The sequence below is a fragment of the Helianthus annuus genome, chromosome 5 (genome assembly GCF_002127325.2).
Source record: "Helianthus annuus cultivar XRQ/B chromosome 5, HanXRQr2.0-SUNRISE, whole genome shotgun sequence".
Lineage (NCBI taxonomy): Eukaryota > Viridiplantae > Streptophyta > Magnoliopsida > Asterales > Asteraceae > Helianthus > Helianthus annuus.
The window spans coordinates 168,138,626-168,163,976 of record NC_035437.2 but is presented as its reverse complement, the minus strand read 5'-3'; the positions used below and the strand labels follow the sequence as shown (position 1 = coordinate 168,163,976).

The window sequence follows — 25,351 nt, the reverse complement described above, 5'->3', positions numbered from 1 at the left end:
AAGATTAAGGTAAGTTATATGGAGCGTGTTTGACGAATGTGTGTTTAATTCGATGACATGATGGTTTACGTGAGTTTGAAATGATATGAATTTGGTCACATGTATTATGCTTGCTAGAAGTAACTAATGAAAGTCAAATAGGAATTATGCGATCGATATGATCGTTAACATGCACAATTATGTATGCTAATAAGAATGTGATTTCGATGACATGGAAGTATAGGAATCATGTTGAGACGAAATCAAGCACGGAAGGCGAACGGGTCAAAAGTGGCGAGGAAACGAGTATGAACATGGACGCACGAGGTAAGTGATTTTTGTAATCACTTCTTAGTTGTTTATGTAAAGTTATGTGCAATTTAATTAAGTATGATGATCGAGGTCAAGTAGGAAAGAATTGTATGAGACCGATGAAGTATTAAACGGATCTTAGTTTTGATCCGAGCGAGGTATGTGTGATTAAGAACTGTAGCTAAGTAGTAGGATTGGTTACTTATGCAAGGGAGTCCTTTGTTGTTAAGGATAGAGCAAAGTTGACAAAAACGCCCTTGATGGGTAAAACAAGCAAATGGTCTTAAAAGTTGATTACAAACAAGCTATTTGATTAAATGAATGTTTTGAAAAAGCAAGAAAGCGAGAAGTATGGTTGTCGTAAGCTAAAGACCTTAAAATGCGCAAATACCCTTAACGGGTCAAAATAAGCTCTTGAGCGAAAATGGGTCAAGAGGATGCAAGACATCCGAGAATTTAATCTTGTATGATATACAATGTTGACATTATTAGGTTCATAAGAAGTCTTGGTCAAACAAACAAGTTTTGTGGATGAAGGCATGAACGGGTCGAATAAATCATAAATAAATAATAAGGCGATAGCGTGTAAGTTAAGAATTTCCTTCATCCGGATATGGGGTTTTAAGTTCATATGATAGAATGTGAATTTACAAGCATGTAGGAAGAAACGGGAGGTCAAACGGGTAAACGGTTCAAAAGTTACGCGCGTTTTAGTGCGTACGGACGACGAAACGAACCTGCAGAAAACTGCAAAAACTAGAGGACGTCGCCGACGGGTAGGGGGCCATCGCCGACGAGCAAGGGAAAATCAGTTTTTGTGCTGACAGGTTAATTACCTGTCTACGGGTTTTTGGGCTACGGGTAAATGCAAGGCCCGTCGCCGACGGCCCTAGGGGCGTCGGCGACGGCCTTCCCAAGTCCCAAAAACTGAAATCTTGTTATTTGAGTTAATTTATGTACCGTGGGCTTCGGTTTGATATCCGTGGAGTACGGTGGACTTTCCAAACATGATTTTGATGGTTCCTTAGATGTTTATGGGCTATAAAGCTAAGTCTAAGACCCATGTTCATAATGTATGATTATGTAAGAGGTACGCGTGATCTAGTACGTGTTCGTTAAAGTATGTACGTATGTAGATGTGTATGTACGTATGTATAAAGATATGTACGAGTGTATGCATGTACGTAACGATGTAGGAAGGTGATGAAACAATGGTTAACCGGGCAGGGTTAACACACTGGTCTCGTCAAGAAGGGTTAATCCCTTCCTCTCGAGGATCGCTGGCTGGATCACCGGTGGTTGATCTCCTGCACAAGGAAACAAGCCGTGACTCGTAACAAGGAGGATGGGGTGGGGGGTGCTCCTTGTTACCACTCTCCGGCGTGAGAATCAGTAGTTTGCTTGGGAAGCAAAGTAAGATAGTAGTAGTAGTGAGAGAGTTGTGAAGAGATACCTCAAACCCGGTTTGGGGTTGGTATTTATAGCCGAGGAGTGAAGGAGGAGGATGACGGATGGACTGACGACGTGCTGCACCTTTGTAGGTGTGTCAGGCTTGTCGGTTGTGGAGGTTACGCCACGTCAGTCCATTGCTTACGTAGCTCTGACAGGTAACTGCCATTGGTGCCACTTGCACTGTGGTGTCAGTCCCACTTGTTGAGTGCATAGGATGCGGTGCAAGCCGCATCGCTGCATGCGGTAACGTCTGAGGTTACCGCGTCTCCTACTTGTGACCAAGAAATACGCGAGATGCGGTGCTGGCCGCATCGTCGTCCGCGGAGACTATTTGCCTGCATCCCTTATCGTGACGAAAATGCCCATATGGTGCGGTGCCAGCCGCACCGTTATGTTCATCTTCTTCTATGCCTAAGGTAAGGCTTCCTTGTATTGATAGAAGTGTTCACTGGACGCGGTGCGAGGCCGCATCGCTGTGAATACTTCCGTTTTCATACACCAGATGTGATGCTATGTCGCATCACTCTACCGTTCTCATGTTCCATGTAAGTCCTCCTTCGTTACTAGATAGATTGGATTCAACCCTTGTGCCGACGCGTTCTCGCATGGGCACAAGTAGGTTGTTAGCTGGTGGGGGTTTTGATAAGGGTAATGGTCACTCGCGGTCGATGCTGACGCGAGATCTGGGACCATACCCCTTCAAGTCCCCCCAGTCTAGTGTTGCTGCCACATACAAGTTGTATGTGGGAGGAGTACTGGACTATGGTGTTTGGAAGGTAGTTTGGAGTCTGGAGAAGATCCTAGACCATGTGGATGGTCTTTTCTGTATGTAAATCAAGCTGGAGGTCTGGAAGGGTCATCTGACGCCTCTTCCGTATCGGTGAAGGAATTTCGTCTGATGCGAAATTCTCAGCCGTTTTATGTCACCAGGTGGGTTGCCACCTGTTGTTGTGCCGAAGGTCTCTTGGAGACTTTGTTAGTAATGCTGCACAAACTTCGAACCAACCTCTGAGATGGTGGTTTGAAGGTATGCACAGGCTTTCAACCTCTGAGAGGTGGTCTTGTCTTCCAACCAATTGTTGAAGTGGTGCATGAAGAAGAAAAGAAACTTTGGATCAATCTCTGAGATCGGGATCAAAAGTAGTTGATGCTTGTAAGTGCTTTGCTCAAGCTGTATGTTCAGCATCTAGTCATGAGATGACGATCCCTTTTTTGTTGGGTTTTCGTGTTCGTCGTCATAGCTCTCTAGTAACCGCACGTCCTTTGCGGTTACCTCGTTGCGTCATTGTTGGCCATGTTTGGTCGAACGATGTAGATTTGTACTATGGGTAAATAAACATGGTCATAGGCAAGGGTATGCCCACCATTGTTTATTCTATGCGGCCCATAGGCGGGCAAACAAAGTCATAAGCAGACTTGTTACCGCTGTTCGGACGCTTGCTGTTCGACAAGGGCTTGTTTAGAGCGCTTATCTGCGTTCTTTCTGGAGCCACTTACCTTCACGCTCCAATACCGAGTTTGCCTTGAAGTAGCTTCGCTCGGTGATGTGGAGTGAGCTTGGCTCTTCCGTAGCAACCAGTCTGCGGAAGCTATGGTTATGTCCGTAGCTACTCGTGAGTGTCTGCGGTTTTGCATTACCATATTCGCTCGAAGCGGGTGTGTTGCTCGGATGTAGCTCCTGAAGGTTCAGGAGTCAGGGTTGCTGATGTGCGCACGCGTACATTCCCTTCCTTCTTTATGTTAAAGAAGGTGTTCATGTACCCTCTGCGGTTGTGAACCGGACAGGAGGGATTTGAAGCTTGAAGAGAATGAAGGCGATGCGGTTTACCTGTGTCTGAGATGCGGTTCAGTCCAAAGAACAACGCTGGTTCTGAGCATCCGACACACCTGAACGGGCTCGTGTGTGTCATGTCCGCATATTCCACGTGTGCTCGTGGGTAGGGCGGATAGGTATTATACCCCCTTATAGTGTAGAGATATATATTTTTACCTATTTTTAGGGGTATGTTAAAAAACGACATGCGGTATGGGTTATGGTGCGGTATACTAGAGAAACCGCATGCCGCTTATTGTTGGATAATGTAGTCGCTTTTTCTTGCCTACGTGGCTGATCTCACGTGTGAGTTGGTGGAAGGTGGTGAGATCTTTCTGGCATGTGCTGAAATGAAAGGACATTTGCACTGCCCGAGGCATTAAATGCACTGTAGCAAGGAGTGTAAACGTCTCCTATGTCAGGCGTGTGGGCGGCCACGCGCGCGTGATAACTGTCAGCGAAAACGGCGCTTGACACGTGGTGTCGTGCAATTCGCTCTTTTTGAACGTGATGATTCGTTTTCTCCCTCCGCATTAATTGCGATGGGTATATAAGGGGAAACCGTTCGTGGTTTCCCCTCACTTGTTCGAAATTTCAAAAATTTGCCGGTGAGAGAAAACTTTTTCTTTGTCTTCTCCGACGATATTTCTTGAAGTTCCGGTGAGGTTTTTAGTTTTTCCACTCACTGTCTTCTATTTTTTTGATATATCTGATGGCTGAACCATCAAGTCCACACAATGTGGAGGGTGAAAACCCTGAACAGCCGGCAGTAGCGGCTGATGAAGACGAAGATGATGACGTTGACGTTCCCGGTGGTGGGTTACCAGTGTTGAAGTGGTCAAAGGGTGGTTTTAAACTCCTGATGACCACTGTGCAGATGGCCGACGATTGGGATGCCACCTACCCACAAGAGGGGGATACCGGTGCCGATGCTCCGGCCGGTTATATAACTTTGTGGGCCGATTTTTTCAATGACGGCAACCTTAGGTTGCTGGTGACTGTAACACCCCAAAACCCGAATGTTTATATTCGTTAAATGTTATGATCGGGTACATCAAGAAATAAATAACTAGGTTATTCGTCCTAGTTAAAAGTATGGTAGAAACAAATAAGGAATGAAAGTTGTGTCAATTCTAATTAGTGAGAAAACTTGAGGGACCAAAACGGTTAGGATGGAAAGATGGGTTTTATTTATGAAAATCAACACACACAAACACACACATTCGTGTGTTCTAGAAAGGAGCAGGAGCTCTCATGAGAGCTCAAGAAACCCTAAACGTGAAGAATCATCAAATCGAAGGGCAAATCAAGGTCTAAATTCATGAATGAACACGGATTAATGATCACCTTCACAAGGGGATCGTAAGGTATGTCTTAAAAGTTAGATTGGTGATCTTTCACGAAGTGGGTTATGATGTAAATTGCGAATTTGTATGAAATTGTGAATGGGTGTGTGTTAGAATCATCATATTGAACATGGGTTATGCATGATTTAGGTTAATTTGATGTTTAGAGGTGAAACCCATTTGTTTTGGTAAGGATGATGACTTGAATGATCACCCAAGTCCAATCCTTGTTCACATCTTGTTGTGTTATGGTGTATGTAATGCGTTCTTGTTAGGTAGATTGAATGTGATATGAATTTGTTGATGTTTTTGTGTTAATTGATGAATGAAAGCATGAAGTAGGAAGTAAAGCATGAAACACTTGTACATTATGCATAAATTGTGGCATGCACACCAAGTGTTTGATGAAATGCCTAGGTGGGATTAATAGATGAAATGGTATGCAAGTAATGGATGAAATCGTATAATATGGGGATATGATGTATTTGATGATAAATAAACATGAGAAAATCTATTTTTATATGGAACTCATGTAGGATTTGGTTGGCCATGTTATTTAGTAAAAGTATGCATTAGAATATTGTACTCTATGTTGGAGTGGTATGATGTTTACTACATGTTTGAATAATTGCTTAATCAAAATTGATAAGTAAAAGTACACTAAATGTGAAGCATATGAGATCATTAGAATAGGATGAAGTTAGAATGATGTTGGGTTGTTAAGCATAGGTCATGGTGTTAGTTGTAGAATTATGTTACTAGAATGAACGAAATTAAATATGTTTGGTATGTGCATATAACTAGATGATCATGTGGTTGTATGCTTATTGCATCGTGAGTATGAAATGTATATAGTGTCATTAGTATAGTCTACTATAATGACATGGATGTATGAGGTTAAGTCGAAAGTTCATATGATAAATTGTTGACTTTTTGAAAGTCAACTGTGCATAAGTAGCAATGTTGGACTTTTGTCACAATTGTGATATTATAGAAAGTCATATGATGCGTGTTATATCCATACGTGTTATATGTGATGACACGATGAATTGTATGAGTTTGAAAGATTAACTTGTGGAAATATGCCTTATGCTTGTTAGAATTGACTAATGAAAGTCAAATGTGAAACATGAATTTGATATGATTGTTAATATGTACAATCATGTATGCTAACAAGAATGTGAATGCGATGACATGAAAGTATAGGGATCATGTCAAGATGGATGGAAGCATGGAAGGTTAACGGGTCAAAAAGAGGCGAGGAAACGGATGCGAATACGAACACTAAAGGTAAGTGATTTCCGTAATCACTTCGTAGTACAAGTAAGTAATAAAGTGTTGTAATGAATTAAATATGATGTTTGAGGTCAAATATGTGTTAAAGTCTTTCGTCGTAAATGATGGGTTTAAGGTTGACCAAAATGCCCATGATGGGTATTTTGGGGTAAACGAACTTAAAAGTGGTTTAGAAGCAAGTTATTCGATTAGAGTAATGTTTTGGACAAGTATGGAAGTGGGGATGATGGTTTGGTCAGTCATAGACCAATTAATGCGCGAATACCCTTAACGGGTCAAATAGTTAGAAAATAGTTAAGTCGAATGTATGTAAGTTAAGGATTTCCGTAATCCGGAGGTAAGATTTTAAGTTCATATGATAGAATGTGAATTTACAAGCATGTAGGAAGAAACGGGAGGTCAAACGGGTAAACGGTTCAAAAGTTACGTGCGTTTTAGTGCGTACGGACGACGAAACGAGCCTGCAGAAAACTGCAAAAAACTAGAGGGCGTCGCCGACGGGTAGGGGACCTAAAGGTGGGATCCTAAAGAATATGTAGTAATATGGTACCTAAAGGTGGGATCCTAAAGAATATGTAGTAATATGGTACCCAAAGGTGGGATCCTAAAGAATATGTAGTAATATGGTACCCAAAGGTGGGATCCTAAAGAATATGTAGTAATATGGTACCCAAAGGTGGGATCCTAAAGAATATGTAGTAATATGGTACCCAAAGGTGGGATCCTAAAGAATATGTAGTAATATGGTACCCAAAGGTGGGATCCTAAAGAATATGTAGTAATACGGTACCCAAAGGTGGGATCCTAAAGAATATGTAGTAATATGGTACCCAAAGGTGGGATCCTAAAGAATATGTAGTAATATGGTACCCAAAGGTGGGATCCTAAAGAATATGTAGTAATATGGTACCCAAAGGTGGGATCCTAAAGAATATGTAGTAATATGGTACCCAAAGGTGGGATCCTAAAGAATATGTAGTAATATGGTACCCAAAGGTGGGATCCTAAAGAATATGTAGTAATATGGTACCTAAATGTGGGATTCTAAGTTAAGAGTTTCCTTAAGTAGATACGTATGAAGGTATGTATGTATGTATGTATGTGTGAATATAAGTGGTATGTATGAATGAATGTATGTATGTATGTATGTATGTATGTATGTATGTATGTATGTATGTATGTATGTATGTATGTATGTAGGTATGCACGTATGTAGGAACGTACGTATGAATGTAGGTACGTAGGTTTGTAAGTAGTTATGTGTGAACGGATGCACATATGTAAGTATGTATGAAAGTATATACGCATGTATTCAATGAAATTGAGTATTGACGATAATAATAGTGTGCCTTGTGAACGAAGTGTAACGCAGGTACAATGAGAAAGTCTCACCACGGAATGTACAATCAGATGGAAAGCTGGGATGTAAAGAATTAACGGAACAAGAAGTAAACGTGAATAAATCTTGTATGTTTATAATGCGTACTAATGTTATGAATTTAATGTGGTGAGCGCAGGTAGTACGAGTCATGAGGATCATCAAGGAACAGAGATCGAGGATCGAGTCACTAGTGAGATTGTACGGGAACGTTGATGTATATAATGTAGTAAACATAAGCTATGTTTTTACTTAGTAAATAAGTCGATTGATGGATTTATGTGAAAGAGTTATGTTAAAGTTAATTTTTAAATAAGTTAAGGTGTTTATAATGAAAGAAAGTTTATGGCTTGAACTTCCGCTGCGACTTTTAGTCAAATACGTATTAGGGTCTTACAAGTTGGTATCAGAGCCCTGGTTTGAGGGAATCAAGTACGAGAAGGTAGGTACTTGAACTCAAACCTATGTGCTCTTGTGATAAGGAACCTGTACAATCCATGACTCGATCAAGATCCAAAGGTAGAAATGGAATGAAAACGTGTATGTATGTATTCATATGAAGAAGCTAACGGTTTGCTATGTGCAAGGTAAGCTTAAAAGTTTGGAGAGGATGATCCGTGAATGCAGTCTAAGGTGGATGCTAAGGCAGGCAAGGATGCGAATGGACAGACGGACCCCAGGTACACAATGTTGACATGTATGGGTACCGTTGTTAAAAGAAAAAGGAAGAAGTCTCCTTGGGAGGGTAAGTACTAAACGGAAGACAACGATATTGTCTTGGTAAAATTGTAAAAATGTAGCACGAACTGAGACCCACTAATGCGGACATAAGGCGATGATTACCTGAAGGCACGAAATTAGTATGTGAATTGCGCACCTGGCCAGTACGCAAGAAGCATATGACGTTCGTGAGACCGTGGTAATTATCGCAGGTATATCTGTAGAATTAGGTAGCAGGTGGGCGTGCGGGTGAAGTGGGTAGTAAGGCTCTCGGGAAATTGAGAGTACTATGTAGGAATGAAATGCAGAAAATGATATGTTTGAATCTGTGAGACGGATTCAGCACATGTAATGAATGAAAGATGTGAATGGGTAATGTAAATGAAATGTTTGAATCCGCGAAAAGGATTCAAAGCACGAAAGGAAGAAAATGTATGAATAGTATGTTTGGAACCGCTAGACGGATTCAAAACATGAAAGCAATGAAAGGCATGAATGTGACGTTTGAGTTCGCGGGACGGATTTAAAATATAAAAAGGGATGAAATTAATCCACATCACAATGTGTCGACAGTTTGACCATGGTTGTGTCAAACGAGTCATACGGGTAAATGTAAAGTAATAAACAAAAGAATGATCGTAATGGGCATGCAAACCTAAATTTTAAAGCGAAAGAAAGAAGTTCGAACAAGTTATGTGTTAAATATGTTAGTAATGGACTCTTAGGAGTCATAATGAATGACGGGCTACGACCCGGACAATAATTTAAGTATGAATGAGAAGGGTGAGTTTTGTTAAGAATACCAAAATGATGTAATGGATGTCCTTGTAGGTAAACATGAAGGGAAAGACGTACGAATGTGTACCTCTTTACATCTACGATAAGTAAGAAATGTCAGTTTGACCTTGAAACGTCAAACTGCAAAGGTCGACAAAATAAGTAACCAAAATAAAGAATTGCATGTAAGGAATGAAGTATGGAAAATGTTATAGCATGTGCGTAGGAAATTGTAAAGAATTATAGGTGAGTAATCACCTAGTTTAATGAATGCTTGAATGAAATGTGCTAACCGCTAAAATTGTAGATGATAATGTTAGAAACTCTTGATGTGATGAAACCAACCGAATTGGTGGAAGGATGTGCACGGGCGAAAGCGCATTACGCGGATGAATGAAATCTAGCCTGGTATGGCTAGTACTCGTGAAGAATGCGGATCGATCTGGGTTACGGATCGTCGATTGATGATATGAGATGAGGTCAGTAAAAAGTTTAACTTATGTTAGATAAGTATGAATTGGTTAATTGGGTACGACCTACGAAATGAATGGTGGAATGGGTATGGTATAGTATGGGAAGTTTGATTTTTTTTTCAGTTGACATAAGAAGAAAACTATGTCATCAAGAAGCGAATCTCAAAGGTTTTGAGTGAAAAGTTCGAGTATTGGTTAAAATCTCATGAAATGAATTGCACGACACGTATGCTTATGCAAAATAAGTAAGGCACGAAATGAGAGGTATAGTAATGTAGAACGAATGAGGCAAGTTGAAGGTAACGTAAGGATATGTAAGGTACGAATGACTATAGAAAAGTAGAATGATGCTAACTATGGAGTTAAGCATGTAGGTGTAACTATGAAGTAGTAGTTTTGTTGTGATAACAAAACAAGAGTTGAATGTTATAGAATGTGTGTATGAAATGTAATCTTAAAAGACAAGATGAAAGTATTAGATCCGTTATAAACAAATCCTACGAATGAACGTATTATCACAAGCTTGAAGAAGTATGTATATTGACCTATTAAAAACGGGTCAAGGGAAATGAAAATGTTATGTGAAGGTATGGTGTGAAAAAATATGGACTTATTATAAAAAAAGTCAATAGTATGAATAAATATGAACTGAGATAGGATGATTACATATAATTATGATATGACTATGAAGTCAAACATAGATGTGTGTGTGTAAGAGGAAATGAGAAAGGTTTCGGGGACGAAACCTTATTTAAGGGGGGTAGACTTGTAACACCCCAAAACCCGAATGTTTATATTCGTTAAATGTTATGATCGGGTACATCAAGAAATAAATAACTAGGTTATTCGTCCTAGTTAAAAGTATGGTAGAAACAAATAAGGAATGAAAGTTGTGTCAATTCTAATTAGTGAGAAAACTTGAGGGACCAAAACGGTTAGGATGGAAAGATGGGTTTTATTTATGAAAATCAACACACACAAACACACACATTCGTGTGTTCTAGAAAGGAGCAGGAGCTCTCATGAGAGCTCAAGAAACCCTAAACGTGAAGAATCATCAAATCGAAGGGCAAATCAAGGTCTAAATTCATGAATGAACACGGATTAATGATCACCTTCACAAGGGGATCGTAAGGTATGTCTTAAAAGTTAGATTGGTGATCTTTCACGAAGTGGGTTATGATGTAAATTGCGAATTTGTATGAAATTGTGAATGGGTGTGTGTTAGAATCATCATATTGAACATGGGTTATGCATGATTTAGGTTAATTTGATGTTTAGAGGTGAAACCCATTTGTTTTGGTAAGGATGATGACTTGAATGATCACCCAAGTCCAATCCTTGTTCACATCTTGTTGTGTTATGGTGTATGTAATGCGTTCTTGTTAGGTAGATTGAATGTGATATGAATTTGTTGATGTTTTTGTGTTAATTGATGAATGAAAGCATGAAGTAGGAAGTAAAGCATGAAACACTTGTACATTATGCATAAATTGTGGCATGCACACCAAGTGTTTGATGAAATGCCTAGGTGGGATTAATAGATGAAATGGTATGCAAGTAATGGATGAAATCGTATAATATGGGGATATGATGTATTTGATGATAAATAAACATGAGAAATCTATTTTTATATGGAACTCATGTAGGATTTGGTTGGCCATGTTATTTAGTAAAAGTATGCATTAGAATATTGTACTCTATGTTGGAGTGGTATGATGTTTACTACATGTTTGAATAATTGCTTAATCAAAATTGATAAGTAAAAGTACACTAAATGTGAAGCATATGAGATCATTAGAATAGGATGAAGTTAGAATGATGTTGGGTTGTTAAGCATAGGTCATGGTGTTAGTTGTAGAATTATGTTACTAGAATGAACGGAATTAAATATGTTTGGTATGTGCATATAACTAGATGATCATGTGGTTGTATGCTTATTGCATCGTGAGTATGAAATGTATATAGTGTCATTAGTATAGTCTACTATAATGACATGGATGTATGAGGTTAAGTCGAAAGTTCATATGATAAATTGTTGACTTTTTGAAAGTCAACTGTGCATAAGTAGCAATGTTGGACTTTTGTCACAATTGTGATATTATAGAAAGTCATATGATGCGTGTTATATCCATACGTGTTATATGTGATGACACGATGAATTGTATGAGTTTGAAAGATTAACTTGTGGAAATATGCCTTATGCTTGTTAGAATTGACTAATGAAAGTCAAATGTGAAACATGAATTTGATATGATTGTTAATATGTACAATCATGTATGCTAACAAGAATGTGAATGCGATGACATGAAAGTATAGGGATCATGTCAAGATGGATGGAAGCATGGAAGGTTAACGGGTCAAAAAGAGGCGAGGAAACGGATGCGAATACGAACACTAAAGGTAAGTGATTTCCGTAATCACTTCGTAGTACAAGTAAGTAATAAAGTGTTGTAATGAATTAAATATGATGTTTGAGGTCAAATATGTGTTAAAGTCTTTCGTCGTAAATGATGGGTTTAAGGTTGACCAAAATGCCCATGATGGGTATTTTGGGGTAAACGAACTTAAAAGTGGTTTAGAAGCAAGTTATTCGATTAGAGTAATGTTTTGGACAAGTATGGAAGTGGGGATGATGGTTTGGTCAGTCATAGACCAATTAATGCGCGAATACCCTTAACGGGTCAAATAGTTAGAAAATAGTTAAGTCGAATGTATGTAAGTTAAGGATTTCCGTAATCCGGAGGTAAGATTTTAAGTTCATATGATAGAATGTGAATTTACAAGCATGTAGGAAGAAACGGGAGGTCAAACGGGTAAACGGTTCAAAAGTTACGTGCGTTTTAGTGCGTACGGACGACGAAACGAGCCTGCAGAAAACTGCAAAAAACTAGAGGGCGTCGCCGACGGGTAGGGGACCTAAAGGTGGGATCCTAAAGAATATGTAGTAATATGGTACCTAAAGGTGGGATCCTAAAGAATATGTAGTAATATGGTACCCAAAGGTGGGATCCTAAAGAATATGTAGTAATATGGTACCCAAAGGTGAGATCCTAAAGAATATGTAGTAATATGGTACCCAAAGGTGGGATCCTAAAGAATATGTAGTAATATGGTACCCAAAGGTGGGATCCTAAAGAATATGTAGTAATATGGTACCCAAAGGTGGGATCCTAAAGAATATGTAGTAATACGGTACCCAAAGGTGGGATCCTAAAGAATATGTAGTAATATGGTACCCAAAGGTGGGATCCTAAAGAATATGTAGTAATATGGTACCCAAAGGTGGGATCCTAAAGAATATGTAGTAATATGGTACCCAAAGGTGGGATCCTAAAGAATATGTAGTAATATGGTACCCAAAGGTGGGATCCTAAAGAATATGTAGTAATATGGTACCCAAAGGTGGGATCCTAAAGAATATGTAGTAATATGGTACCTAAATGTGGGATTCTAAGTTAAGAGTTTCCTTAAGTAGATACGTATGAAGGTATGTATGTATGTATGTATGTGTGAATATAAGTGGTATGTATGAATGAATGTATGTATGTATGTATGTATGTATGTATGTATGTATGTATGTATGTATGTATGTATGTATGTAGGTATGCACGTATGTAGGAACGTACGTATGAATGTAGGTACGTAGGTTTGTAAGTAGTTATGTGTGAACGGATGCACATATGTAAGTATGTATGAAAGTATATACGCATGTATTCAATGAAATTGAGTATTGACGATAATAATAGTGTGCCTTGTGAACGAAGTGTAACGCAGGTACAATGAGAAAGTCTCACCACGGAATGTACAATCAGATGGAAAGCTGGGATGTAAAGAATTAACGGAACAAGAAGTAAACGTGAATAAATCTTGTATGTTTATAATGCGTACTAATGTTATGAATTTAATGTGGTGAGCGCAGGTAGTACGAGTCATGAGGATCATCAAGGAACAGAGATCGAGGATCGAGTCACTAGTGAGATTGTACGGGAACGTTGATGTATATAATGTAGTAAGCATAAGCTATGTTTTTACTTAGTAAATAAGTCGATTGATGGATTTATGTGAAAGAGTTATGTTAAAGTTAATTTTTAAATAAGTTAAGGTGTTTATAATGAAAGAAAGTTTATGGCTTGAACTTCCGCTGCGACTTTTAGTCAAATACGTATTAGGGTCTTACAGTGACGGTGTTCGTTGCGGAGGTGTTGGAGTATTATCATCTCCATATCTCCCAACTTAGTCCCTTTGGAATGTTCCGAATTAGGAACTTTGAATATACATTCCGTGCCCATGGCTTGCCCATTACAGTGGAAAATTTCCGGCGATTCTACCAGTTGACGGTGAACACCGGGTTTTTCTCGTTTACTCAACGGCATGGGAGCTTGAAGTTGATGACGCCCCCTAAGGGTGTGACAGGCTGGAAGAAGAAATTCTTCTATGTGAAAGCCTGTGCGGTCTATGCCAGCATGTCTTTCAGGAATGTCAACGTTGGAGTTTCTGATGAAGATATTCCTGTTGCCACCGCAAAGACTGTGGATTGGTTCTCTAGGCTGCGGCCTATTGAACTCAAGAAGTTGGATAACAATCAGCTGTGGGTATTGCGGATGATGCTCACTAGACCGGATAGGAAGGCAAGGCCCGTTTTGCGGGAAAAGAGTGGTGGTAAGTTTGTTACTCTTTGTTGTTTTCCTTATTTCCTAAGCCTTGTAGTAACCTGCATGCATGTGTTGTATCAGCGGATGCGGTTGGCTTGTGGAGAATGTTTGAGCCCGATTTCGAGGGCCGGGTTGAGCTTATTGCGGTTGAGCTGAAGAAAGGCTTCAACCTAGAAATACTTAGCAACTTCCGCGTACCGTCGCGTGCGGTGCTGGATGCCCCGGTGCTGGGAGACACAAGAGGTAGTTCGTACGTTGCATTTATTTTTCCAGTTTATCTTTTTGACTGGTTTTCTTGATTGTGTCAATCCAGGTATCCTTGCGGATTTGGGGAAGTTTGAGAAGCGCATTCCCAAAAAGTATGCGGAGAAGAAACCGGTGAAGAAAACCGCGCGGGGTCGTGGCAAGGGGAGTTCTGAAGGCTCAGTTGCCCCTTCTTCAGTTTCTGAAGCCGCAGGTACCTATCGATCTTGTTATCGCGGATATACCGATTACGTGGTAGTATCTGACACCCTTGAGGGCTTGGGTGTTGTAGGTAGTGGGGCGGCTGCGGGTGGAACTGCTGCGGTTCCCCCTATTGTTGGTGAGAAAAGAGGACCAGAGCAGAAGGCTGCTGGTGGTGGTGAACCAAAGCGTCGGAGACTGCAGACCAAAAGGGCTGCTCCGGCGCAAAAGAAACCTGCGGTTGCTGCTGGTAAGTATATCCCGTTTCATTGTTTTGCATGTACAATATGTTGGATTAACAATTGTTGCTCTTTGTGTTGCAGAATCCCGAGATGCAGGGTATTCTTTCTTTGACTTCCCTTCGTCTCCCCTGCATACCGCTGCTGCGGGTGCGGGGGTACCGAAGGAGACTGTTGTGCCCAAGGAGCCTACGGCCCCTTTTGTTGGGCCGGTTCGCGATCCCACCGTGGAGAAGACGGTGGAAACGACTGCTGACCAGATATTCGACACTGTGGATTCCTCAGACAATCTGATCTCTCCTAATGAGGGTGATGGATTGGACTTGAGGTTTTCAGATGCTGGTAAGCAGAAGTCTGATGCTGAGGTGCGGCAGCAGGATGCTGAGCCGCGGAAGTCTCCTGCTGGTGAGAAGGGTACCGGTTCGTCTGCCGGTGGTGCGGGTTATGATGGGCCTCCAATTCAGCCTGGGGAGTCTGAATTGGAGTATTACTACCGCACCTATACCCAGGGTCGAAGTACTGTTTATCACCGACCCCCCTGGACTGTTATGCAGGGGGATGATATTTCCAATGACCCTTCTGCGTGCAAGGAGATTTTGAGTGGTCTGGGCACCCCGTTTGAAGTTGATCGTGCCCGTTCGGCACCCCGTGAGCTGCGGATCAACCAACTTTCTAACATGCTAGTAGGAAGTTCCATAGTGGCGAACGCCATTTTGGAAGACTATCGGGTGTTAGGCCGCAGAGAGGATGAAGCTGCTCGCTTGCGGGCCGAAGCGGAAGAGTTGGTCAAGGCTGCTCGTGCGGGTGCGGAGCAGCTTGAGAAGGATAGAGCTGCTTTTGAGAAGCAGAAGCAAACCTCGGAGTGGGCTGCCACTGCTCAGTTGAAACAGGTTCGTACTCTTGCCAAACTTCTTTCTGATGAACGCAAGAGTTGGAATGAAAAGTATTCCAATGAGCGCAAGAAGTGGAATGAATCTTGGGCGAAGCAGAATGACACTCTGTTTCGTGCTCGGCAGGAGTTGACGAACGCCAAGGCAGCGAACGTTGCCTTGGGCAAAGAAAAAGCTGCAGCTGAGGCCATTGCGGTTAAAGCGCAGCAAGCAGAGGCCCTGGCTATTAAGGCGCTGGAAGAGGCCAAGGAAACGGGGGCCCGTACTGCGAAGGCCCTTGATGAGGCCAAAGAGAGGGAAAACCGCACTTCGAAGGCTCTAGAAGAGGCGAACGCGGAGCGTACCCGCTTGGGTAGGGTTGTTGCCAGCCTTCAGGTATGTTTCGTTACCTCTGTTGTATATTTCCTTCATTGTTTTGAAAATGTTTATCGAGTAACCTGTTTTCTGTTTTTTGACAGGCTGAGGTTCAGGCCCGGGAGGTCGCGGTTAAAGACCTTACTGCCCGCGTGTCGGTTGCGGAAGAGCGGGCTGATGCCGCTGTTGAGGCCAAGGATGCCTTGGCGTCCTCTTTGGACCAGCTGAAGGCTGACCGTGAGTGGTTGCGGACTCACGGTATCGCGCGTGTAAGTATCCGTTGCCTTTAGATTTGCTTGGATTAGCATCCGAGACTTATGATCCTTTTATTGCAGATTGTTGAGGCTATCATGGATGCCCCTGAGACCGCAGCTGGCTTGGACTTGGTCAAGCAGCGTGCTCGTGACGCTGGTTTTAAAGCTGGTTATAACCGCTGTATTTCCCATATGAACGTCATGTCTATAGGCGGTATTATCGAAGAGCGATCCGGCTTTCGGGACGTGGATACCGAAGCTTACCTGAACGCGGCCGTAGCCTCCTTTTATGATACGTCCCTCTCTTGTGTAGAGGAACTGGACAATTGTTTAGAGGCTGCGGACTATGTTGATCGCCTGCGGATGCTTTATCCTGATGAGGAAGAGGAAGATCCCGCTGGTGGTGTCGAAGGAGGTGCGGGAACCAGCGGTACAAAATAGGGCTTAGGTTGACTAGTGTGCCTCCTTTTTGTTTCCCTCTTGTATAGAATAGGAACTTTATGTAAATCCATTAAGCATCACGTGGGTGCTTGAATTTTTTGAATATAAAGTTGTTTGTTCAATTTGTACAAGTGTTTTTACTTCTTGCATGTTTGAACGTATGTATGCGGAACTTTACCCATTTGTGAATGGGGTCAAGTATACTCCATACTTTTGTCGTATGAGTACGCGTCAATTCTGTTATTTACCCCGTTAGGGTTTTAGAATTGTGTAAACTTTGTAAAAGCTTATATATCCGGAACTCTACCCATTTGTGAATGGGGTCAAGTATACTCCATACCTTTGTCGTATGAGTACGCGTCAATTCCGTTGTTTGCCTTTTTGGGCTCAGGAATTGTGTTAAGTGTTAACAAAAAACTTGTTTATCCGGCCGGATAAATATGCAAGTCTTTTTGCCTTCTGCTGGCCTATTACAATATTTGTGTGTGGTTACCACTTTGTATGGGTATCGCGAATGAAGATTTTGCCAATCTGTTTTTGGGATACCGCAAAGTGGAACACGCATTTGTAATAGTAGTAACAAACAATAATGTATAAAATTGTTTATTTATTTATTTGCCAATGACCTGCGGCCCGATAGGTTACATAGAGAAATGTAAGAACATGGCTTACATATAACAGCGTCGAAGCTGTTGTGCATTCCATGTTCGTGCGATAGGTTCGCCTTCTAGCGTTTGTAATTTGTACGCGCCTTTCCCTAAGACCTCTTTGATGAGGTAGGGTCCTTCCCACTTGGGGGCAAGTTTGCCTGGGCGCTCGGCATTAGATGCCTCATTGTCGCGTAGGACGTAGTCTCCTGGGTTGAAAGTACAAACGCGGACGCGCGCGTTGTAGTACTTTTCAAGTTTGGATTTATATTTGGCCTCGTTGATGGCAGCGTTTTCGCGCCTTTCTTCCAAGAGGTCCAAATCGATCCTGCGTTCCGTGTTGTTGTCTAGTTTTTCAACAGCCAACATTCTAGGAGATGGGAGACCTACTTCCGCGGGGATCACCGCTTCTGAACCGTAGACTAGGCTGAAAGGTGTCTCCCCGTTGCTTGTTTTTGGGCTTGTACGGTGAGCCCATAAGATACTTGGGAGTTCATCGACCCAGCCACTACTGGCCGTTCCCAACCGTGCCTTGATCCCTTCGACTAGGCTTTTATTGATACTCTCAACTTGGCCGTTCCCTTGCGGGTGTGCGACTGATGAGAATATGTGCTCAATATGTAGTTCTTCTAGCCATTTTTGAAATTCATCGGCAGCGAAGTTGGTGCCGTTATCGGTGACAATGCACATTGGTAAACCGAAACGGCAGATGATGTGTTCCCAAATGAACTTTCTTGTTATCATAGCAGTGGTTGAGGCGAGCGGTTTTGCTTCTACCCATTTTGTGAAGTAATCGACCGCTACTATGATAAATTTGACCGCACCCGGAGCGTCAGGGAAGGGTCCCACAACGTCAATTGCCCATTTCTGAAAGGGCCATGCGGTTGTGACGGGGACTAAGTTGTTCTTTGGCCGCAAGGTTTTTGGAGCATGACGTTGACAGTCAATGCATTTGCGCAACTCTTTGACGGCGTCCAGGTGCATGCCGGGCCAGTAATACCCGGCATTCGTGATTTTGGCCACTACCATGCGCGGTCCAGTATGTATGCCACATATGCCCTCGTGTATCTCTCGGATGAGGTATGTGGCATCCTGTGGGTTGACGCATCGCAGGAGTGGCCCGAGGTATGACTTTCGGTATAAGATACCGTCTCCCATTTGATAGTGGCACGCTTTGTGTTGCAACTTGCGTGCCTCTGACTTGCTTTCGGGAGTCACACCTGATTGTAGATATGCGATAATAGGTGTCATCCATGATGTTGTACCGTATTGAATGACATTGACTTGGCGTAGGGGTACCGAGGGATTTTGCAGAATTTCGATGCGTATCTCCTTTGCCAAGTGTTGGAAGCTGGTAGATGCAAGTTTTGATAGTGCATCTGCGGACTTGTTTTCGCTTCGATTAATATGGCGAATATTGAACGAAGCGAATTTGGATATTAGTTGCAGGGCTTGCTCGAGGTAGAGGATCATGATATCCCCTTTTGCGGCATAGTCGCCGCGTATTTGGCCTGCAACTAACAAAGAGTCGACGTGTGCTTCCAGATGTTGCACGCCGATTTTGACTGCTAAACGTAGCCCCGCTAACAGGGCCTCATATTCTGCCTCGTTGTTTGTGCTTTTGAAATCGAGGCGGATTGCATATGTAAGCTCTTGGCCGTCAGGGCTGACGAGTCGCAGACCTGCACCCGCACCTTCCTCGTTGGAGGCACCATCGGTGAATAGTGCCCATGTTTCTGAGGAGGATGGCGTTGGTGCAGGAGTTTGTGCTTCTTCGCATTCTTGGATGCGATTCACCGGTACTTCGGCGGCGAAATCAGCTAAGATCTGGCCTTTAATCGCGGGGCGCGGTTTATAGTGTATCGTGTGTGCGCCCAGCTCGATTGCCCATTTTGCTAATCTCCCAGAGATGTCAGGTTTGGATAGGATCGGGCCGATCCTGTAATTGGTTAGCACTGTGATGACGTGGTTTACGAAGTAGCGTCGCAACCGTCTTGAAGTGTGCACTAATGTTAGCACCAACTTCTCCATTATTGAGTATCTCGTCTCTGGGTTGTTGAGCATCTTGCTGATGTAATAGATGGGTGTTTGGACACCCTCTCGCTCCACTATCAATACCGCACCCACCGCGTTGTCCGCGGCGGATAGGTATAATATGAGTGGCTCATCCTTGCGTGGTGCGGTTAGAGTTGGGAGTTGTATCAAACACTCCTTCATTTCCCGGAAGGCCTTTTCAGCCTCTGCGGTCCACTGGAATTGTTCTTTCTTTGAACAGCTCCGCAGGGTCTTGATGAAAGGATAAGACTTAGCTGCATGGTTGGCTAAGAATCTGTTGAGTGCCGCTAGTCTGCCGGCTAGCCGTTGCATATCTTTCATCGATGAAGGCGATGGCATGCGCTCGATCGCCTGGACTTTCTCCGGGTTTACCTTGAATCCATCTTTGGTCACGATGAACCCAAGGAATTTGCCTTCTTCCATTCCAAACGAGCATTTCCCTGGATTGAGCTTTATGTTAACGCTTCGCAGAGTCTGGAATGTTCTTTCAATGTCTGTGAGCATGGTATCTTCTTCCATGCTCATGACGACTAGGTCGTCCATGTAGATTTCGACACTTTTGCTTATTTGGCCGCGGAAAGTGTCGTTCATCAGCTTTTGATATGTTGAGGCCGCGTTGCACAACCCAAACGGCATCTTTGTATAACAGTAATTTCCGGTGGGAGTCCGGAATGCCGTTTTGTCTTCATCCTCGATTGCCATTTGTACTTGATGGTACCCTTTGTAGTAATCGAGGAAACACTTCCACCTGAATGGTGCGAGATTATCGACTTTTTCGTCGATTTCTGGAAGCGCGTAACAATCCTTGGGGCAGGCTTTGTAAAGGTCTTTGTAATCGACGCACATGCGCCAGCCCCCGGAAGGTTTCTCTACCATGACTGGGTTGGATAACCAAGTCTGGTATTTGACTTCCCGCAGGATGCCTGCGGAGAGCAGTTCTTCGATCTGCTCTTGCATCGCCTGATTTTTAGCTGACCCAAGGTGGCGTTGGCCTTGGATCACTGGCTTAATACCTGGAAAGGTATTCAAGTGATGTTGCGCAATATCACGTGGGACCCCGGTCATGTCTGCGGGTGTCCACGCGAAGATGTCTTGGTTCCTGAAGAGAAGTTGCTTCAGGTGTGCTTTGGTGGCTGGGGACAAGGCGTGACCCAATGTGACCTTTTGTTCTGGGTATCTCGCGTTGAGAACCCATTTTTCTGGTTGGTCGTTGGGAGTGGGCCTTGCGACCTTAGTCGGACGTATTTCGTCCGACATCATGACGTCCCTGCGGGCATAGATTATCACGACCCCCGATTCGGTTGGGAAACCGACCGCAGAGTGGGGGACGGATGTAATCATATTGAAATCTCCTTGGGATTCTCTCCCGAGGAGTACGTCATATCTGGAGGTGTGAGGTAAAACCATGAAGTTTACCTCTTCTGTCCTTGTGTGTCTTCCGTTGGAAAGACGCACAGGAAAAGTAATCTGGCCCAGGGGAAAGACAGTTTCCCCTGCGAACCCGGCCAATGGGTAATCTACCGCTTGCAACCGATCTTTGTCCTCCTGGTCGAACTGGTTGAAGCATTGTTCGTAGATTATATCAGATGTACTGCCCAGGTCGATGAATAGACGCTCGGTGCAGTAGTGTGCCAGTTGGCCTGAAATAACGACGGCGCGCCTATCGCGCGGTCCGCCTCGGACTTTTGGAAAGACGACTTGCTCGTCTTTCCAGTCATTGTCCGGCCTTCTCGCCGCTTTGCGCAGCCTACCTTTGCCTCCGTGGGTCATGTGGGTGGAAGCCACGTACATGGTTCTCTTCCCGGAGGAGGTACCTTCGCCATGAGGGGTGATGCGCTTGGTGGGTTTTTGCCCACCTGGCAAAAGGTGTTGCAGTTTCCCCTCCTTTAAGGCCCGCTCAATCTCCAGCCGGAGACTGATGCAGTTGTTGGTGGTGTGGCCCGAGTCCTTGTGGTACTCACAGTAGAGTGTGAGGTCCTGATTTTTCTTGGACTTCATTGGTTGGGCCGGTCGCAAGAACTGTGGGTCCGCAAGAAGGACCTCACTTGGCGACATGGTGATCTCGGTCCAGTTGCGATCCCGAGAATCTTTTTTTGACGCCCGATTGTCTCGGGCGGGGTTGTGGTTCCTTGGGTCGAACGTGTTGGTTCGCAGGAAATATGGTTTGGAAATGTTGTTACGATTTCCCGCGTCCCTGTTGCGTTTATTATTACGCTTGGACCCTTGGTGGGAGGTTTCGTCTTGGGGCTGTGCCTTCGCCAGATGCGGTTCAAGAGACCGCTGCGTCTGGGCGTATGTCTTGACCGCGGTCATGACATCTTCCCATTTTTTAGGCAAGCCTTCCTTGCCTGAGATGGTCATGACCATCTGCTTGTCCCTGACTGCCTTGATGAAGTGGTTCCGTGCCATTTGGTCTGCCACGTCACCTATCTCCAGGCACTCTTTGTTGTAACGGACGACGAATGCTTCAATAGATTCGTCGTCCCTTCGCCAGATATTCATGACGTCCATCGAATCGCGTTCGTGGCGTCGTTGTTAGCTGAAATGGGCGAGGAACTTGGTACGCAAGTCCTCGAATGATTCCAGTGATCCCACTGGCAAAGAATCGAACCATGCCCTGGCCAGGCCCGTGAGGGTCTGGGGGAAAAAATTACACCACGTGGGTTCATCCCACTGGTCGTTGCACCCTGCGCCCATGAAGACGTTCATGTGGTCGTCCGGGTCGGTCGAACCACTGTATTTCCCGATGCCGAATGGGAATTTTGTAGTTGTGACCCGGGCGTGGGCAATCCGCGGGGCGAACTTGGAATTTTCGGCTGCTGCCTTTGGCCTGTATGGTTCATTGGCAGGGCGCTTGGCCGCCCTGAGGTATGTGTTGCGGGGGTGACTGGGAGGAACATAGTTGCGCCCTCCCGGTCTGCTGCTGGTGTCGTGCGAATCCCCGCGGTAGGTACAGTCGTCAGGGTCGGTATGACCGTACCCTTCGGTGTATGGTTGTGGGCCCAGCCTGCTCTGAATACCTGGGCCGTGTCGGGAGGTAGACCGCCGCCTGTCCTCGCCATAAGGACCAAGGCGGGTATGCACTGGTCCTCTGGTGTGGGACCCATACGAGGAATCGTCCTCGTGGAGTGTGCGGACCGAACAGTAAGACGATCCGCGGTCTTCACGTCGGCTTCTTGAAGCCGGACGTGAATGTACCCTGCCGTCGTATTGTAAAATACGGTCAGCATGGGTGTGCGGTGCTGGGGTAGGCCCAGCTTGTATATGCGCTTCCGCACAAACGCGGTTGTATGTTGCTGTCAGCTGGGCTGCCTGCTGATCATACCAGGTATGAACGTCCATGCCTGGTGGGATCGCAGGTGCGAACTGTGATAAGTCATGTCCAAACGTAAAGGAGGGACCCCTTTGTGTGGACGTGCCAATGTGTCCGGGTTGGGAGGTCGAGGGATTGACCCCTATCGGAGGTGGGATTGGGGGATTTTGGTTATCCGCAGTGTTGTTTTGGTGATCAGTCATGATCTTGAGAGAGGAAAAGGATAGATGAAAAAATGCTAAGAGTAGCGGTGGGTGCCAATGATGAAACAATGGTTAACCGGGCAGGGTTAACACACTGGTCTCGTCAAGAAGGGTTAATCCCTTCCTCTCGAGGATCGCTGGCTGGATCACCGGTGGTTGATCTCCTGCACAAGGAAACAAGCCGTGACTCGTAACAAGGAGGATGGGGTGGGGGGTGCTCCTTGTTACCACTCTCCGGCGTGAGAATCAGTAGTTTGCTTGGGAAGCAAAGTAAGATAGTAGTAGTAGTGAGAGAGTTGTGAAGAGATACCTCAAACCTGGTTTGGGGTTGGTATTTATAGCCGAGGAGTGAAGGAGGAGGATGACGGATGGACTGACGACGTGCTGCACCTTTGTAGGTGTGTCAGGCTTGTCGGTTGTGGAGGTTACGCCACGTCAGTCCATTGCTTACGTAGCTCTGACAGGTAACTGCCATTGGTGCCACTTGCACTGTGGTGTCAGTCCCACTTGTTGAGTGCATAGGATGCGGTGCAAGCCGCATCGCTGCATGCGGTAACGTCTGAGGTTACCGCGTCTCCTACTTGTGACCAAGAAATACGCGAGATGCGGTGCTGGCCGCATCGTCGTCCGCGGAGACTATTTGCCTGCATCCCTTGTCGTGACGAAAATGCCCATATGGTGCGGTGCCAGCCGCACCGTTATGTTCATCTTCTTCTATGCCTAAGGTAAGGCTTCCTTGTATTGATAGAAGTGTTCACTGGACGCGGTGCGAGGCCGCATCGCTGTGAATACTTCCGTTTTCATACACCAGATGTGATGCTATGTCGCATCACTCTACCGTTCTCATGTTCCATGTAAGTCCTCCTTCGTTACTAGATAGATTGGATTCAACCCTTGTGCCGACGCGTTCTCGCATGGGCACAAGTAGGTTGTTAGCTGGTGGGGGTTTTGATAAGGGTAATGGTCACTCGCGGTCGATGCTGACGCGAGATCTGGGACCATACCCCTTCAGAAGGGTATGTATGTATGTAGAGGTGTATGTATGTATGCAAATGTGTATTTGTGTATGTATGGAAGTACGTGTGATCGTAGGCATGAATGTAGAGACGTATGAATATAGGTACGTATGTAGAAGCGTATTTATGTATATATGAAGATACGTATGATAGTATGTATATATGTGAAGGCGTAGAAATGTATGTATGTATGCAAATGTGTATTTGTGTATGTATGGGAGTACGTGTGATCGTAGGCATGAATGTAGAGACGTATGAATGTAGGTACGTATGTAGAAGCGTATTTATGTATATATGAAGATACGTATGATAGTATGTATATATGTGAAGGCGTAGAAATGTACGTATGTATACAAATGTGTATTTGTGTATGTATGGGAGTACGTGCGATCGTAGGCATGAATGTAAAGACGTATGAATGTAGGTACATATGTAGAAGTGTATTTATGAATATATGAAGATACGTATGAGTGCAGGCATGTATGTATTGAGGTATGGATGTATGCAAGAGTATATGTAAGTATGATTTTGGATACGTTAAGTGTTAATGATATTAATCATGTACCTGGAAAACGAAGATTTACGCAGGTACATTATTGAAGACTCACAAGGGAATGGATACGCTAATGATATGCTTAAAGTTAGAGAGAAAGCTGAATGGAAAGTGTACATGTATTGAGTCTTGTTTATGTATTGTATACTAATGTGATGAATGTATGTGGTGAGTGCAGGTTGTACGAATCACGGGTGGTTATCACGAGGAATAGAGCTCGAAGAGCGAGTCACAAGCTAGATTGTACGGGAATAACTGAATATGTATTATTAGTAATCAGGGCTTATGCTTTATTTTTTTGTAAAAGATACATATTAAAACGTACTTTCAAGTAAGTCATGACGTTAATAATGAAAGAAATTTTATGGCATGAGTTTCCGCTGCGACTTTTTTGTCAAATATGAATTAGGGTGTAACACAATGGTAGGTGACGCCCTTCTGAGTTAGTGAAGTGAGAGGTTGCGCAATCTTGGAGAAATCCTTGATGAACCTTCTGTAGTAGCCCGCCAAACCCAAGAATTGGCGGATTTTTGTTGGTGTACGGGGTGCAGGCCAGTTCTTAATTGAGTCTACCTTGGATGGATCGACATGAATCCCATCCTTGTTTACCACGTGGCCTAGAAAGTGGACTTCACGAAGCCAAAAGTCGCATTTTGAAAACTTAGCGTACAACTGTTCTGTTCGGAGGAGTTCCAAAATAAGCCGTAGATGGTGCTCGTGTTCCTCCTGACTCCTAGAATA

At 43.8% G+C, this 25,351-nt stretch overlaps 1 long non-coding RNA gene across 2 annotated transcripts; it reads left to right on the top strand.

Annotated features, from left to right (window-relative positions):
• Nucleotides 1-141: 141 nt before the first annotated feature.
• LOC110928954 lies at nt 142-24,970 on the top strand. 2 transcript variants are annotated; one of them, XR_002586757.2, is made up of 2 exons: nt 142-306; nt 24,789-24,970. It is a non-coding gene; the product is annotated as an uncharacterized LOC110928954 (long non-coding RNA). The 2 variants fall into 2 exon arrangements; XR_004893568.1 differs by lacking the exon at nt 142-306 and adding an exon at nt 24,487-24,697.
• The last annotated feature ends 381 nt before the right edge of the window (nt 24,971-25,351 follow it).